Below are 7,088 nucleotides of genomic sequence, written 5' to 3' on the forward strand. Positions count from 1 at the left end.
CCAAAAGAGAAAGTTGGACACATTAACAGCCCAGCATTCACCCGAAAAGAGAAAGTTGGACGTGCCCAGAATGCATCTGGATGCTTTCCGGGCTCTAAAGCCGGCAATCCTAGGAGTTGATAAATAGCTCCTCATTGTAGGACACTGAGTGAGACCAGAACGCCGCCAAGTCTTTGATTGCCCCCTCCTTCAGAGCCAACATCCATCTGTGGCTGAATGACCCAGTCCTAGTATCTTAAACCCAGTGCCAACCCCCACGTTGGTATGACTACATGAGCCATCTCTTCCGAATTAAGGTACAGTAAGGAATTGAGGTTGTTCAGTCACTTAGCTTTTCCTTCTCCTAAACGTTTCTGTTCCCAAGTGCAGCTCTTACATAGACCTGACCTGTAATGTTAACTTGTGTCACATGTTAATACAGCAGTGCTTTATGAAAAGATGGTTTCTGTCGCCCTCAGCACTGTCCTCTTATCCCTGCTATTACCGTTAATTTATCAAGTGATCATATGCCTTTTTCTATTGCACTATTGCAGAAAAGAGTGCTTGCCGCTGTGGACCCTCCTGCCACGACTATATGCTTGTTAGTTGCACCAAAGAATTTCCAATTGCAATCTTATAAACAGTGCCATTGAAGTTTAATCCCTGGTAACCAGTTAACATCTAATATTCATTTATGTGCTGCTGCAGGACCTCAGTTGTCTGCCTTATCACTCCTTGTCTTCTGATTTTGTATTGTAAATATATGTAATTTAGTCATCCCGAGAGTTTCTCTCCACAATCCCTCTAAAATAAGGCCTTAAGCCCTGTTCCTTCTCATCTTATTTAACCCTTGTAGGTAATACAGTCAGATCAGCAACATCCTTGTAGTAAGTTTTCTAGAGCCGCACATTCAGGCGTAAGAATATATATATAATATATATATATATATATATATATATATATATATATATATATATATATATATATATATATATATATAATTGAAAATGTAGAAAAAACTACGAAAGTACTTGTTCAAAGTCTCTGTTTTTACTCACCTTCCGACGTGGACTTAGTGATATTCTCAAGCACGCGTTCCCTTGTGCCGTATTGGATATATATATATATATATATATATATATATATATATATATATATATATATATATATATATATATATATATATATATATATATATATATATATATACAGTACATATATATGATGTGTCTCTGTATTAACCTTCGAAAAACTTAATTGAATTGAAGTTGGATGGCAATATACCTACAGTAACAATATAGGAACACGAGCAGATTAAATACAAGTTCCAAAAGCTTAGAAAAAGGTAATCTGACTGGACAATATGATACTATTTGCTCTTAATTGAGCAATGGCCACTCTATGTTCGTGGTTCAATGTTATTCAATATTCACAAAAAGTCCAAACCTCATTACTTACCGTCGGTTGTAAAATCTATCTTCCAGGTGTAAAATTGGTTTAATCTTGCACATATTACATCATTTCATAATTATATTTTTTTAATAAAAACTTGAGAAAAGTCCATCAGATGATATGTTAGTACAGAGTAGACGCAAGAGAGATTATGGATGTAATTGCGAGAAACAGTCGCAGGAGGTAGGACCAAACATTACTTGCCTAAAATCGAAGCCCAAATAAATTTACTATAAGTTTAGGTTGATGGGGAAGGTTTGAAAATGCAGCTGTGTAAGTAATTAAGACATGAAGGAAAGACAAGTTAGTTTGATATGAAGGAAATGTAATAACATGAAATGAGAAAGTGGATGGAAAATGGGATAGGGTTAAAGACATGGAAGTGGAAGGGGTATGTAAGGACAATGCATAATTCACAGGGGAAGTCATAGAATTTATGGATATAAAAGGACAGTAAGGGAATAAAAGAAGTAAGAGAAGTTTACGGAGGGAAAGGGAAAAAAAGAAGAGATTATTCGTTGTGCATTTGCATGATAGAAATGAAAATAATGTGCAGATATAAAAGAGAATGGAAGAGGTGTTCAAGCTGAAAATAAGAGAGAAAAAGGAGGTAAGTGATGAGAATATTGAAATGTAGGGGTGAATATGAGAAAGTGTTTTAAGAAGAAGAAGGTTTTCTTTAGAAAATAAAAATGAGAGAATGGCTGAGAAGCAAATAGATCCAAGAATAAAAGATGTGAAAGTTGTTCAGGATAGATGGAGCTAGCATTTTGAAGTTTTGTTAAATGTGAGGGATAGAAGAGAGGAGAAGCTGAATGACCTAAGACTGGAAAAAGTTAGGTCAATTTTAAGAATACTTGTGAAAGTGACTGTTGATGATTCAAGGTAAATAATATAGTGGTTGTGGAGTGGAATTAGGTAAGGAGATGATGAAATTACATGCGAGATGCTGTGATACAGTGATGAAATTGTGATTAATAGGATGACCAGGCTGTGTAAGATGTTTGAATAAGGAAAAGTTCCAAAGGAATGTTTAAAGGATTACCTGTTTCCTTGTTTAAGGGTAAAAGTAACAAAGGAGGCTATAACAAAAGTATAACATTCCTTAGTTACTAGGGAAAGTAAAATAGATGACACACGTGTCAATAGGAGAAAACTAGTGTGGTTTTAGACAAGGTTCAGTGTATAGAGACTACCTGTTTGTTATGAAGTAGTCTTGAGCAAACACGCTTTTCATGAAAAATTAACCATGATTAATCAAATATCATTTAGCGAAATGAAAGAGTTGTACATGGTATAAGTGTACCTATCAAAGCTTTTAATATAACTGATAGAGATGCTATGTGGATGGTGTTCAGGATGACGGTAGAAAAGATGATTTTCTATGTTTGGTTTGATATTAGTACCATTTTGATTCATTAACGATATACAATTTTGTACACTTTGTACTTTGTGAAAAAAATAAAAAATTGAGGGTTCATTTGCTCTATAATAGAGGATAAAAGTTGAGACTGGTGTTTTCTCCTAAAGTCCTAATACCTTTTAGACGAAAATCTTACTATGCGTGATATTCTTTCTCATTTCATTTCTTAAATTTTTGTGTGCAGCTCTAATGATGAAATAACAGCTCTTGCTAAAGTATTGCGAAATTATAGGTCATTCTCAAAGCTGCCATTTGGAGCGAGGCTCCAGCAGGAGAATAACAGGGGTGAGAATTCCTATATATAGATTATACTGTTTTCTCTTCAGTGAGCGAATGCTCGTTTTAAAAATTATCATCAGTTTCCTTTCTGTTTTTGTGATGCTGGGGGTTTCTGTAATTTTCATTATCCCTTGTGTACATTTGGAAGACTTTTATCCTATACTAAGTGGACATTATTCTGACTGTTTTTCCTTCCTTTGCTATTCGAAATTGTTATCGTTATTATGCATTACTCATTAGAATGGTGACAGCACCAGCAGAATTTGGTATATTTTAGTCTCAATATTTTTTTTATAAAATCCTTCTCTGTTAGAGAAAAGGTCTCGTAATATCTGCTTTTTATTTATATAGTCCTAGGAGTATCTAGAAATACCCAGGAACGTTTTATTTTACTAGTGTAAATTTACAAGTTATTGAACAAGCACAGGTATTATACACGGCCGTTCGCTTTTTGGTGCAGTTTGACATGGAATAATCAAAACAAAAGTTGGGGAAGTAATGAATTCTAGCGCTGGTTAGTTTAGATTAAGCTGGCTTTGTACCAGCATGGGCCTATGGCAGGATGCCTTAGAGCAAGTGAGGTAAGGTGTGAAAATGAATAAAACTACTAATGTCGAGCTCTGGTTTCTGTACAGCCAAAAGAGACCAAGTCTGGGTTACCTATATGGTAGCATAAAAACATAAGCTTGAAAACCTAAAACGTCCCAAAACAACTCAGACCCTAGCCCCATAATATCATCTGGCGAAGACGATGAACCTATGTCCCATGCCATATATTCAAATTAGATACTGCCTCCGGTCCACCTCTTTTTCTTGAAGCTATTAATGACCCCACCTATGCAATAAACCATCCATGCATTGCCCCATGTTTATTCCTATCTTTGCATTATTTCTATATCACCCTTTTCACTGATATTCTCTATTTAGTTATCACTTTTACACCACCTAGCGCTTTGCCCATCTGTCGATTGCTTTTCACCTAGGCTATGCACCTATTCTTAGACATTATCTAGTCTCTGACATGTTAAGTCCCAAACGTCATTTCGAAACTTCTAAAACTCATTTTCGTAAGAATTTGCGTCTAGTCTTCATGAATCAACAAGAAGTTTCAAGTAAAAACCTCCTTTGCTTATTCTTTTGTTGCTGTGAAATACTTATTCCTCTTTGATAGATACAGCACCTTGGCCAAGTCTTTATACCCCTGGTTGAAATAGAATTTATGGGGCGCATTATCTGAATCCTTAGTAATGGTATTTTTGCCACACCCACCACGGTTGTGATCACATCCCTCGATACTGAATCCTTGTTCACCAAACGTACCTGTCAATGAAACTATCAAACCCATCTCCAATCGGATATACTGAAATGACACCACCACCTAGACGTCACGGAACATGTCCTTAGGTTCCTCTTAATAATATGCATGAAAAAGGCCCCTTTCACTCCAACAGAGGCTAGATGTGTACCGAGAAAGACGTTTTTCCAAGTGATCTAATCTGGGCATCTTTTTGTAGACTTTTATAAGAGAATCTGTAAGCAGCTTATTCCAGCAGGATACCAGCCCCAACCTCCTAAGACAGGTGTATTAACTATACCTTCATCAACGCAAGCAATGAAAAGAGTGTAGCACCTTTTGCTATACCCACAGAGAATTACTGAAAGGAAACTTCCTCTCCTTGATGATATTCCCCAAAATAACACACATTTGGAAACAGATGTATACATAGGAGGCCAACATATGCCTCTGCTTCAACAGCTAATGTGAGTGGCCTGAACGACATAAGCGGAGTGTCATCATTACATTTGCTTAGAGAGCCCTTTCACGTGAAAACTGCTCATGACGGCACTATCCGTAGGAAAGGAAACAGGTCACCGAAGTTCTAGTTTAAGTTAATGACGACCATTCTAACCATCAAACTTGATAAAGAAATCAAGAGGATCATCGAGTGATCGTAAACCCCACCTTCAAAAGGAAAAATCTCTTATGAAAATTTACCAAACGTGCTTATAAGGGCACTAGATAGCCCGACACAGCACGCCCTATGGGAAATCGTCTTTCGGTACCCTAAAGTGATATAACCAGCTCCGATGTTATATCCAAGAATAACCTGGCACTTACATTGGGATGACCACAGTGCATCTCGCAAGAGGATGCCATCAGGAGACACCTTGAAAAAGAAACAACCTGACACCAGACAGACCCATCAGGACCTATTAGCTTGTATAGATACCATCGACAGCACTCTGGACGGCTGCCACTTCCACATGCTACACCCCCTGCATATTTTGACAAACAAACCCTCCCTCAACGTCGCGCCTGAGCTATCCTGCCTTCAAATATTAGAAAACCCTTTACTCCAGTAACAACATTTCCCGGTGATGATACCACCAGTCAAGAACCCACTGCTGCATGAGACACCCTGAGGAATCAGACGCTAAGGTTCACTAAGAAATCCTCTTGTCAGGCAGTCATTGAGATTACACCACAGACACTCAACAACTAGTGTAACTGTCAACCTGGCCTCTGTAAGAGAGATGCCAGATATTCAGCAACGAGCAGAGAGGAATCTTCAAAGTTTCTAGCCACACCATTTTTTCACCAGCCATCCCCGCATACTTACAAGGGTTCGTGAAGACAAAGCCGGTTTAATCTAACTAAGCAGCCACCACCGCCCAAGAATTCAGCACATCTACCACTTATGTTCTGATCATGACCTATCGAATTTTAGGGAATCGTTAACGGTCATATTATACATCTCCTGTGAATATACATTCCCACTAGTAAACTGAAAACGTTCTGTTACTAAGATAAAGTGAATCTCAAGCAGTTTACTTGTGAACTATCCCTTAGAGTGAAAGGAATTATATGTCAAGCAGAGAAACTGTGCTATAGAATAAATCTACTGATGCAACTCTTGCTTCTAACGAGACATGCATAAGAGAGAGTTCTCTCAAATTACTATTATTATTGTGGCGAACGAATGTGTGCATCATTCATTCTCCACTGTCCACATTTAATTAAGTAAATTTCAACATATACTCAGTATCACTATTTTGAATAAATCTTTTCCTTTAAGAGAATTCCACAAATAGAAACATTATCATTTCTACTTAACCTCTGATTTGATCATAACACCTCGCCAATTGATAGACATTTTATTAATGATTAATTTATGAAAGAATAGCAGTCGAAGAAATTCTATTTATACATTCAATGGTCGTCAAACAAAATACCCCTTCTCTTTAAAGTTCGCAGCTACTATTAGCTAAGAACCCACACAAAAGAAAGCGTGATTAAAAATTCCCTTGCTTCTTGCCCTCAATTATGTATTCCGACGTTGAAAAAAAAAGAAGAGGGAAAGGCTTCATCGGGAAAGTTACAGGAAATTCTGATTTATTAACGCGTTGCCCTTCGCGTCCGTACCACGGCGGTTAAGGAAAGGTAGAAAATGCGGAATACAGATCGCCTTATATCACGGGATAGATGGCACCGTTCCAAGTAGGTATATTCTACTGCCTTAAGCATTAAAGCGTCCTCTCTAGATTGCGCAGCGCCATCTCTCGGCAACATTTGCATTGTAAATAAGGTGCCTTCTTTTTCCATAATTCTAAGAGGTTTCAGCTTTGCTGCATTGAGAATGAATGTATGTTGTTGCGTTGTTGCATTCTTGCAACCCGAATCTTTCTTCTCCACTTTAGTGAAAGTCAAATAATGAAGATTTGTTTTTGAATATCTATTTGAGGTTTCAAAGGGCGTTGTGAAATCATTAAATCTAAGCCAACAGGATGTCCTGTTCGTAGGGGAGAGGTCACCCCTTCTGCTAAATTTTCTCTTAGCTGAAATTTCCCCATTTGAAAAATTTAACTCAAACTATTTTTGAAGACAATGGCATCTTCCTGATGAGCAGTTTTAATTTTTATAAAATCATATACTGTTGCAGTAAGAAAATGAGTA

The sequence above is a fragment of the Macrobrachium rosenbergii genome, chromosome 4 (genome assembly GCF_040412425.1).
Source record: "Macrobrachium rosenbergii isolate ZJJX-2024 chromosome 4, ASM4041242v1, whole genome shotgun sequence".
NCBI classification, from domain to species: Eukaryota; Metazoa; Arthropoda; class Malacostraca; order Decapoda; family Palaemonidae; genus Macrobrachium; species Macrobrachium rosenbergii.